The following is an 11,822-nucleotide window of genomic DNA, read 5'->3' as shown; positions in this document are numbered from 1 at the left end:
TTCCATTGGGGCAGAAGAGCCAGATATGCTCTCGATTCCACCAGAAAAATCAGTGAAATCCATCAGTTTGTGGAAAAAGTTTGTGGACACAGTAACAGTGGATGTCAGTACGAAACTATTGGGTTGACAAAACCTGGGGAGAAGAAAACCCATACAAAGCAGAGAAATTTTTATGCACAGCCTTGTTGCAATTGTGCCAAATATTCCTTGTGTGTCCCTATGATCTTACAAAAGGTCAGCTCATAATCTGGCTGTTGTATCATGCTTTCAAAAGCTGAGACATAGGCTGAAATATTACCCCATGCTGTAGTACATTGCTAAGCTCCCATTGGTTTCAATAGGATCAGATTTTTGTCCCATGCCTTTTTCCTCCCTTCTCGACACACATGTTGACCTAGCTAAGTACTAAAAATGTCTTTTCTAAACTGTAAGAAGCCTGCTGGGGCTGCATCTGAGTGCAACGCACAAAGAATTGTGGATAGATGTCAGAACTGCAAGGGCTGGTTTGGTTTTACATCAGCCAGTGCGTGCCTTTTCAAGGGCTCTCTTTGTGGCTGCATAAAACTCTCGCTCAAAGCACTGCCAGAATCCAAATCTGATAATTAAAGAAAATATATATGTGCGAGAGGGAGAAAAGATATGAGAAAGGCTCATGCTGTTTCAACAACACCTTTCTTATTAGAGAACAGGAGATGTTGAATTTAGAAAAACTAATCCCAGCAAAGACTGAGCCTGCTTTGCCTCCTACGCTGGACACGCTGGTTCTGATGGCACCTACATTCACAGGAGGACTTCCAGCCTGCTGCTCTGTGGGTTTATCCAGCTCCTGTTCTCTGTCTGATCAGTGGAAGAAGAGTAGCTGTGATGCTTAGCATAGGCATCTAGGGTCAGGCATATATCTCACTTTAGTGCTCAGGGGATGGTGTGAAAAAAAAGAGCATGAAGTAGGTCTGAATAGCATCGTTGACAAAGAAAAAAATACAACTAGAATGAATATGATCCCTGCTTCTTAATTGCTCAGAACTTGTGTTACACATTGCCAGCCAGCGCAGCCCTTCTCCTGGCATCTCTTCTTCCTCCCTGTTCCCTCAGCGAGCATATTGCAAACCTAACACACTTGGTACAATTCCATTTTTAAATTCACCATTGCAGATTCTGCCCCAGAGTGATTGCATCTGTCTCTAAAGAAAACTGGAATGGGAATTTAAATGTGTTTTATGTGGGCATTCAAGTGCCTCTTGGAGCCCAGAGAGGAATATACACAAACCTGCCTAAGAATGTATATCCAGCCTGAGAGGGGCAACACTGACATACATAGCTGTGTTAAGGACAGTAAAAGGTGGCTAGCATGCAGGCATGAAAACAAGCTGCTGTTTAATTCCCAGCTCAGCAACTTGGGTTGAAAACTGTAACAACTGTAATTATCAGCAAGTTTCCAAGCCAGACAATTGAATCACTTGTCTGAGCAGGCACCTTTGGGGAATAGCAATAGAGCTGCACTCTTCCGCTTGTAGTACATGTACACGCTGCATGGGAGCATAAAACCCTTCCAGGAGTAACTCTACCATCTCCAACACACTTGTCAACTTCCTGTCACTCACTAGAGTTCGGATAAACCAGCAGGGCAGCTGTTCCCACCAACGCCCACTTGGGCACTTGATGTCACTCAAGGCGGGGTGCTGACCCTGGCTCAGATGAGAGCTGAAGGGAGGTGTGGGCACCCTGGGATGTCCCACGGGCTGGGCATCCAGAAAATGTGTAGAAGGAATCCCCAAACTCATAGTCGTGTCCTTGGCCGCAGCAGGAGCAGTAAGCCTATGTGGTTTTTTCAGCCAATAAGTGTTGTAAGGCAGCAACAGTGGGTTTAGAAGCACATCTTAGATGTATAGTTTGCTACAGCTGCATGAAAGAGAAGTAAAGGAGCTAGCATCTGCTGTAACATAAGATCTGCTAGACTGGATAACATACTTAATTGCACATCTTTTTGGTGAGTCTGGACAGGTTTGTTGTAGAAATTGCAGTTTACTGGATTTTCTGGGGGAAGCTACCTTCCTTCATATTGTTTGTTGTTGTTTTGTTTTTTCCTGCAGTCAGAGAGGATCAGCTTCGGGCAGTAGATACACATGCACACAGGGGAAAACTACACTGGTTTTGTTCACAGTTTATTGCAAGGCTGCCTGTTTTCCACGAGAACTGCTCAGCCTCTAGAAAAAAACACAGTGGGACTGAGATGCCAGAAGCCTCCCTCCGATCATTTTTCTTTTTGAAAAGTGCATATTTATTCCAAACTTTGGTAATTTCCTCCATGTGCCTTGAGCTACATTTCTAGACCTGGGAGAAAGGGATCTCACCATGTTAAAGATCTTTCTGTTATGTGACTAAGATTATGTCCCACTGTGGATATTTCAGTTTTAAAAGTGAGATGAGACCTGATAGTGATACCACATTAAACACATCTCCTATTGATCCTTTCTAACCTTGCAAAAGAGCTGCTCTGCATTAAGTACCTTTTACTTCAGCGCTGCTGATGGGACCACAGATGTTAACTGCCAGGCTAAATATCCTCAGAGGTCAGCAGACAGGGCATTTGAGAGGTCATAAAGTAATAATTTTCTGGCTAAGAAACAATAGGAGTGTTTACCCCTCTGCCCTCTACCTCAGCATGAGGGCACGCTAGCAGCTCGCTCTGAAATGCGTTCATAATATTTATAAACAAAAGGGAATTAATAAAAGCTCTCTTTCCCAGTGTTCCCTCCCCATCATGTAGCGTTTTGACTGTATCACAAATCAGCTTGATATATCGAATTATTGCACTTGACTGAACTGATGACAAAAAGGCTTTGTACTGAACAAAGGATTGTGCTGATAAAGGTATGTTTTCAGACCATCCTCTCCACTATTACCAGTTACCTGCTCTGTACAAAGAGCTGAAAGTAAATCACCTATTCTGTATTGAGGCACAAAAAATCATCTCTCGCTGAAAAGAGAAAAAAGGTAATTCTGCTTTTTAGACCATAACTTTTGTCTCTCTGTTGTGTCTCTACTGTGTGTGGACAGATGGGGCTGGCTGTTCTCTTGTCTTCTGGAATCTCCTCGGTATCCACTACACAAGGTTTGATTTCCTAGGCCACTGAAGAAATGGCATTTGAACATTGCCACAAAGAGGACAGCAGTATCTTTGCTGAGCTGTGTGGACCAGATTCCCTTCAGCCATTAAAGAAGGTGATCCATTTTCTTCAACTGAAATATGGCAATTTTTGCCAGTTGAGGAGCTGGCCTGAAGGCTTAGCTGTGAGTTTGGAAGATTTTCTTGTTTTGGAGCTTTCATGGTTTACTTAGCAAGAAATCAGAAAAAATGTCTTCTATTTTTTCCTTATAGACTTCAACAAATCATGCTAGTTTTCACAAAGAATCAATGAACAACTAAATCACCTTTGGAGGCCTGCTGCTGGAACACCAGCAGATGCTAGAAATACATAAAGAGAGACTTCTGCTTGTATGGTTGTCCTTTCATTTTCCATCCATTTAGTTTCAGGTATTCTATGACTCTTTACAATCTCCTTTTTGCTAAATCGGATCGTCTGCTTGCATTGGGCACCTTGCTTTGCTTATTCTTGGGGGAATGGATGCAATACATATTTTCTCAACTTCTGTCAGTTGCTTTTGACTGTGTGATTGTTTTTTTAGCCCTGTTTTTATTTCTCTTTCCTCTTCTTTCTCTCTAACAGTGTTTTGTAAACAATCAGGAAAAAAAAACAAACAAGGGAGGGAAACAGTAAGCCTGTGTTTGATACATGCAGCAGCTTGAAAATGAGGTGAGTGTGTAATGGGTAGTGCATGTGTTATGCGAGAATTGTAGTGCCTGCCAAAACATTATTGTTGTTACCATGTGTGTGAGAGGAAGATTAAGCTAATAGACTCATGCCAGCCATCTCTGAGGTACGTTGTGGGAACCAAGGGGGTGGACACTCTGGCTGAAATAATACGTGTGTGAGTAATTCCCTCCTTGAATTTTGAGCAAGACCTTAGGAAGCTGGCCTGTTTTGTCTGTGGCTGGGAACAGTCAGCCCTGTGCAGTGGGGGATGCTCTCACTTGTTAACTCTTTGCTTTAGGGCAACACTATTCCCAAACACACACTGGGCTTGGTGCTCAAAATGCCCCACTAGCCAGTGTCAGGTAGAGGAAGGCTGCCTGGCCTGTAGGAGTTAGTAGGATGGAACATTTTCCTTCTTGAAGTAGGAAGGAAAAGTAAAAGCTTGACTATTCCCAAGGCAACTCTAACAATGATAATTTTAAAATTAAATGCATCTGTCAAATAATTTTATTTTGATCATTCACAGTTTTAAACATCTTTTAAAATCAACTTTTGTAAATCACTAAAAGCACACCTTTCTTTCAGACCTGATCTAGTGAGCTGTTTCTATTGTACAGATATAGTATCAATGGGGAAAGTTATAGGTGTGCCTGCTTTTTAAGGAAACTGACCTTACGTCAAGTTTTGTTTTCTTTGTCTTTTGCTTTGATGAATTACTATTTTTCAGTGAAAATCACCTTGCCCGGATTTACCACTGACTTTACCATATTTGTTTCTTGAGGGCTTTCCTACCTTGAGTGATTTCTTCCTTTCAGTCTAACCAGATTTTAATACTGAATGTAACAGTGCTCTTTACCCTCTGCCTGTTTAGTTTTCTTCGTGCTGGAACTTATGAAAAATCTTTTGAAAATACAAGCAGATGATGCCCATCAGATCACCTCTCCTTTTTATTACATGAACTTTTTTTTTCTAATAGACAGAGAACCACTAGCTCCTTTTACAGAAACACTGTGGGCTTTGACCCTTGGGGATTTATCTTGTCCAAGTGCTGGACTGTGCTGTCCTTAATTAGACTCTCACTCTCTCCTCCAAGTACTGAGGTGAGGTCAACAGGTCTGTAATTCCTCCCATCACTCTTGGCTCCTTTTATTAAAGCATAGATGCTAACAGTCACTTCACAGTCTCAAAGAATTGATGCTGTTTCAAGGCTTCAGTGAATCTCCCTATCAGGAGCTCTGCTCTTCACACTTAATTTCAACAGATTGTAAGTTCAGGACTCTTTAAGTCTCTTCCAAAGTCACTGAAGTAAAAAGAAAAACTCCTTTTACCTTTCCCCACATACACTCCTCAGCTCTACCACCTCCTGTGCTTGTATCTGAACTTCAACGGTTGGTTTTATCTGCCTAAAAGGGGGTCTGCAGGCTGTGTAGGGATGGGTCCTGACAACAGGGAGGTTTGCAGTGTGGCAGGAAAACACATTCCAACAGCACAACAGATAGATACTATACTCATAATGTATAACTGCAACAGCGTGTGTTTTGTCTCTCGTTTTTTCTCACAGGAGTAAAAGCAGATGCTTTGGCAGGAGGTAGGAGCAGTGCACATGGAAGAAGGCAGAGAAGGCAGGTTACCCCTGGGGAGACTCTTATTCCCACCACAACCACTGCCCACTGTCATCCCAGTCCTCATGCAAGGAGGAACAGAGTACACTGAAAAGGAGAAGCCAGATGGCCGGCTCCATGCAACGCCTCTGCCAGCCTGGGCAAGTCCTGCTTCCCCAGCAGAGAGAGAGCTGAGAACTTCACGTGTGCCCACCAGCTCGCCACTCTCTCCTCTGACTTCTTGGCCTTTCCTAGGAAGTTTGGCACAGACATGACTCAGCTGGGCAAAGGATCTGGTCTTTAAGCATCGCTCCTCCAAGACTTGTGTAGGCATATTTCAGAGCAGGGCCTAAGAGTTTTCCAAAGCCTGGTTTGGGATTTTCATGGGCTTTTTTGTGCAGCTGATTTGGAGAGGGGTCTGAGGAATTGTTCCTGGCCCAGGCTTGTCTCAGTGGTGATTGTCCCTGACACATGGACCTCCCTGGGGAGAGGGCAGTGGGATGGATGGGGACAGGCTGCCCAGGGAGTTTGTGGAGTCTCCTTCCCTGGAGACATTCAAAACCCGCCTGGACATGTTCCTGCGCAACCTCACCTAGGCATTCCTGCTCCAGCAGGGGGATTGGACTAGATGATCTTCTGAGTTCCTTTCCAATCCCAAACATGCTGTGATACTGTGATACTGTGACAGCTTCCTGAAATGCCCAGTGCAATTCCCTTGCCACTATAGTACCACTTTTCCTCACCTGATTTGAAAGCAGAATAATAACTCCAGAAAGATGCTGCAGCTGACAATTTTGATGCAGAGCAACTTCTCTGTGAATGGAGTGAAAAGCAAAGACCAGTTTCAGAAGAAGAATGTGTGGTTTCTTCTTTGCAGTCTTCTCTAGTCATTACCAGTGGGATGCAAAGACCAGACAGACACCTTGGAGCATTGCTCAGGTTTTATCCCAGCTGTGGGCAGTCCTTGGATCTTCACAGGCTCAGAGCAGTTTGTTCCACTTGTATTTCACTTATCAGCTACTGGAAGGTGAAGAGGAGGGAGAGAGGAGTAATCTGGAGAGCAAAGCTCTTCTCCCAAGCTTTTCACAGTGTCCTGTCTTGCCTCATTTGAATGTCAGAGTGGGCAGGTCACAGATCACCTTGAGTGTACCCTATCAAGTCATCCACCTGAAAAATACTTACCTTTCTTTCTTGCACTTGTTTTCAGTCTCTCAGGCTAATGGGCCTGGATAACACATACATTAAGCAGAATCACTTCTGCTGCTTGAACAAGAAGGCTTTTAATGTTCAGAGACCCATGTTTCACCTGGACAAGTTTGGAGAACTAGCTCAGCTTTGATAACAGAACATGGCCTGGTAAGAAGTTCATCCATGTGCTTTGTTTAATGTTGCAGCTACAAAACATCTTCAGATCTGTGGATGTCATGTTGTGGTGATGGCTGTCTGAGATAAACTTCTTGAAAGTGTTGCTTTGAATCACACTGTGATGGAATTGATGCTCCACATTTGTTCTTCCGCATTCTGTGGGAAACAGAATTCAAACACTCCTGTTGGCACTGCCAGTCAGCTTGCAGTTAAAAGAGGTTCTGAGTGATGGGAAGGGTAGTTTCCACTGAGGCCATTAACAGTGTTAATATTGCATTGGTGGTGGTTTTGGTCACCAAAGGTGGGGACTGTGTATGGAATGGTACTTCCCTTCAAATGACCCCCTCTGCTCTTTAACAGGAACAGCAGTCTGTGAAAGCTTGTGTGGGAACTTGTTTGGGGACTTTGATCCCCCCACAAGGCAAGATGTTTACTGCTCAATAGACAATCATCAGGGTGGGAGAGGGCTCAGTGGTCTTTTGAAGGGCTGTTGTGCTGAAAGGTGATTTGATACTGCTGGAGGACTGTTCAAGTCACTTTATTACTCAGTGGTTTGTTTCCAGAAGATACATACAAACTGCAAAGGGGAACTACACCCAGACCATGTTGAGCCCTTGTATTCCCCAGGAAGATGTGTTGAATTGCATAGGGGTGGCCATGACAGTCTTTATGCGAGTCTTGTCAGAAGGAAAGGATTTGGAGACTGATAATTTGGGGTTTTAATTATTTTCTTCAAGAAGTGTGCAAGACAGGTAACCTGTCAAAAACTTTCCTTGATATAAGCTTTGCATTTTTTCAGTGCTCCTTCTAATTCTTTAGAAATTTGATTAAAGCCATGGCCTGCCTCTGCTGAGTTCATCTCTTGCATTCAGGAAAGACTTGGTGACACAGCTGTCACTGTTCATCCAGTGTACTTCAGTGTCTTCTGTGTTCCTTTCTGCATGTCCCAGAGCCCTCCATTTGACTTTTGGATCACCCCAGATCTTTCCATGTTTCTTTCAGTGGCTTTCGAAGCTACCCTTTTGTATTTCTGTGCAAATCAGAGCTTTCTGTGTGCATTTCAGTGAGCCTCTGAGCTCATACATCATTGCTGGATTTTTTGCATCTCTTCATGTTCTGAAAATCCCTGAGCCTTAATCTCCATTGCCTCTGAATGAGCCATGGCATTGAAGTCGAACACTTTATAGTGTTTTGCAGTAGTATGACCCATAATGGTTACCTTCTCTCAGCTCTTGATACAAAGCATAAACTGTTTCATCTACCATTTGTCCTATGGTGACTACACAATTACCATGAGGAGCTCATGTACTAAGAAAGTACGTATGTTCTCTAATAGAGAATTTTAGTATGCTGGAAGTGAAGTCTTCCCACTTTCTTAACTTACAAGACTGAATTCATTCTTTATTTTGCATGCCAGCAATACCTTGTGTATCTCCACTGAAGGATCAAACAGGAAGCTGAAGAGAAGTAGTCTCAGAGAGAAATCAAAGACTTGTGACTAAAGCCACTCAACGCCAAATGATCAAGGCTTCAGGGTTCTGCACAAAGCTAAAGAAAAGACTTGACTGCTATAAACAGAGCCCCTATTTTGCCACCTCCCCCTACTAATTCCTACTGGGTGCTGAATAGTTTACAGGGATTTTCTGTTCGTTCACCCGAGTCAATGTGGTTTAAACTTTATCCACTCTTCTGTAACTGTCCATGGCGGCAGCAGCTCACATGCAGTGTAGCTGTGAGTGCCCTGGCAGAGACGCTGCATGCCTACTTATCTTTCTCAGTATCTAGTGTGGCTTTTGTACTAAAGGGAGAGCAGGCAGGGAAAAAAAGGAAGCGATTGTCATGAAGAGAAAGAAGCAGGGAAGAACAGCAAGAGGAATTTGCTGACCAAGCACCAACGGCTGAATTTCTAGGCTAAAGAGAGCACTTCAGGAAATTAAGCAGTGAAATAATGCGTTTTCCTCAGAGATGACCACATTCCTCTGAATGAACCATTTCTGTTGTGTTCAACCCAAAGCATTCAAAAGTTATGAGTCAGACTGAAAAAATCCCTGAGATGTTTTTTCCTAAAAACAAACGCTAGATTTTTTTTCCTAATTATCTTTTTCTATTTGAATACTATGATATTTGACTCATGCTTTCAGGGCTTTTTCAGGCACTATGCTTTTATACTGTTACTAGGGGAATGGTGCTGGGACTTGATGGCAAATGTCAATCGCAGTGGAATTCCTGATCATATCGTGGGAGGTGGTGATGCTGCATTTTCTTTGCAGTCTTTTAAAGTCCTCTCTTACAGACCAGAAAAATCCAATATTGCTGGAGTGCGATTCCCTAGTGTTATTCCCTGACACCAGCGTGCTGGTATGTCAGTGGGTCTGTGTGGAAGTCAGCAGATTGATACTGATTTCTAAGACCTGAGACCCACTGGCCTTTTGCTTCCCTGCTTCCTGTCAGGCTTACGGGACTTGGGAGCACAAGTGGATTTTTTGGGCAGTTTTTAAACCTTGAGTGTGCTTGGAGCAACTGCTTCTGTGCAGGTGTTAAAGCTGATTAGTGTACATACTTTAGAGTGATACTGCCTGGAAATTGCATGCAAAAATGAATCTGCTTTCTGAAAAAAGGTTGTCCTTGACAGAAAATCAGTTGACCTGGCATCATGTTTCTTAGAGAGCTTAAGTGTCTCAAGTGTTTGCTCAATGGTTGAGTTTTAACTTTCGATTCTGTAGATTCGGGGCTCAGTTGTGCTCTGAGGAAGTAAGTAGCAAAGCTTCCACTCCTTTCACTGGAAGTATGAATAACTATTTATTGTTGAGGGAGGACTGGACACTGAAGGTACTGAACACCAGGCAGTTCTGGGGGAGCTAAGAATGTTTTGGTTTTGGCCATGGGTGCTCACCACAGCCACAGGAAAAGGGGCTCTTCCAAAGATACTCATGGCATTGGGAGTACAGAAAACTTGTCTCCCATGTTTAATGAATAGCATGTCTTTCCCTGCTTCTGGGAACAAAGTAATTTATTCCCCAGCTGACTTCAACAGCTAATAGAAGGTGTGTAAATGAGGACCAGTAGTACTCCAAATTATTTTGATGATTTAGGTAACAAAGGCGGAGGGCATACTCACACAGGATAACTGAGGATTTCCATGCTGAGCATGTTAGTAGTCAAAGAGGGGAGAATAAGAGAGGAGCCTTCCCCAGTGTGGTCAGAACACACACAGCGAACTTCTCTTCTGAGTCACCTGTTCAACCTTTAGCCTCACTAAGCAAAAAGGTTTACTTTTATGACCAACCCCCTTGGTTATTAAGTGGCAAATGCACTTAATTTGAGTTTTCCTCCAAGCATATTGACCATTCTTTGTTTGCAGTGTGGTAAAGATGGAAATAAGCTGTTTTTCCCCAACGTCGGTGTGTCACACATAGAGGCTCTTTGCACAGAAGAAAGGAAAGCCTGAAGTAAAATGTGGTTGCCTGTATTTGAAAACATGCTGTTTGTCCACAGGCAGTTTTCAGTGAGCATTTCCTCTTGGGAGCTGCACCCAGGCATCTGACCTCTTCTGTTTGTTTCTGTTTTGAGTCTCTCTGTAAAGAGTCACTTGCAAGTTAACATTAGTGTGTATCTGTAGCAAATAGTTGCTGAATTTGTAGTCATGAACATCTATGCTGAAGCAGTCTGGCCATCTGAAATGTAGGAAGTGGCTGCTAGATAACCCAGGTTTCCCACAAAAATAAATAACTGACTTGAATTCTGAGGGTTGAGTTATTGGTGAGTTTTTATATAAAGATATTCCTATAGACCCACCATCATATTCCTTCCAGGAATGATGCATATTAGTAACTGAATCAACATTAGCCTCTATAAAGCATCTCAGATGAGAAATCTGAGATACAAAGGAAAACTGCCATTAAACATCCAAAAGGCCACATTCTTGCCTCCTCTACATATTTCCTAAAACAATCTCTTTTGATACAGTATATGACTGACATGAGGGACAACTGCTTAGCCAGCTGACAAGCCTGGACTCCTTTCTGCACATACCTATTGTCTCATGTTCTGTCCTTTTTATAATTAGGGAATTATTGTCCCTGACTTTATGTCATAAGGCTAATTTTAATTAATCAGGGTAACAATTTCAAGAGCAAAATCAAGAAAATATGACTGAGGCTTTAAAAGGTATGCATGAGATTCATATTTGAGTTCTCTAGTCAGCTTTGCAAACCTTAACCAATGTAATTTCCTCCAAGTCATAGAGTCTGTGCTGTCAGGAATAATATCCTGGTGACCTAACCCTGGATTATAAGCAATCCTACTTCTCTGAATAGCTAATTGGAAAAAAAAAAAAAAAAAGGTATACTTCAAATACATAGCTCTAGACTCCTTTTTATTTTTTTTGTAAGTCTAGAGTAACTGTACTGAGATCACCGTTAAAAGTGGTCTGAGATCAGACTCTCACACTGGATAAATTCTCTTGCAAAACCATTTCAAACAGCAAATATAATCATCATAGTAATGATTGTGCCACATTCAGAAGCCACGATGCAGCCAAAAATCAGGGGCGAAATGGTAAATAATTTAATTATCTCCCTGTTTCTCTGTTATTGTATTTTTTTCTTTATTCATGGAAAAACATGAAAAGTGAGAAACAGTGTTGCTGGTGACTGCAGTGAGTTTCTGAGTCTCAGGGCTGAATGAGGTGGCTTTCATAAAGGGAAGAGCTGGATGCTCTCGAGCGAGATGGGGGAAGAAGGGAGGGGGGAAGTGAGAGGATCTTGCCGCATTAAACACCACTTTCTGTGGAAACAATTAGTGCTGTAAGTGTATTCTTGAAGATGGGTGGCTTTACAATGAGATTACTTACAAGCACCATCTCTGCTAAAATGCCCATAAAGAGTTCCGCAATTCTGAGAAGTCATCTTCAGAGACACTGCTTATTGGAAGTCACAGGCAATATTTCATGCTGTACACTTTTGAAATTAGCTAATGTTTGGGTCATACTCAGCCTTCCAAGTTGCCAAAATCTCCAGGGCTTTGCTGTAGGGAAACCTGA

At 42.7% G+C, this 11,822-nt stretch overlaps 1 long non-coding RNA gene across 1 annotated transcript; it reads left to right on the top strand.

Annotated features, from left to right (window-relative positions):
- The first annotated feature begins 3,390 nt into the window (after positions 1–3,390).
- Positions 3,391–5,882, top strand: LOC139827013 (uncharacterized). Its single transcript, XR_011737191.1, has 3 exons — positions 3,391–3,535; positions 3,729–3,815; positions 5,377–5,882. It is a non-coding gene; the product is annotated as an uncharacterized lncRNA (long non-coding RNA).
- The last annotated feature ends 5,940 nt before the right edge of the window (positions 5,883–11,822 follow it).

This window comes from Patagioenas fasciata, chromosome 1 (genome assembly GCF_037038585.1).
Source record: "Patagioenas fasciata isolate bPatFas1 chromosome 1, bPatFas1.hap1, whole genome shotgun sequence".
NCBI lineage: Eukaryota > Metazoa > Chordata > Aves > Columbiformes > Columbidae > Patagioenas > Patagioenas fasciata.
The sequence above is the reverse complement of the archived record's forward strand: the minus strand, read 5'-3'. Positions and strand labels throughout refer to the sequence as shown.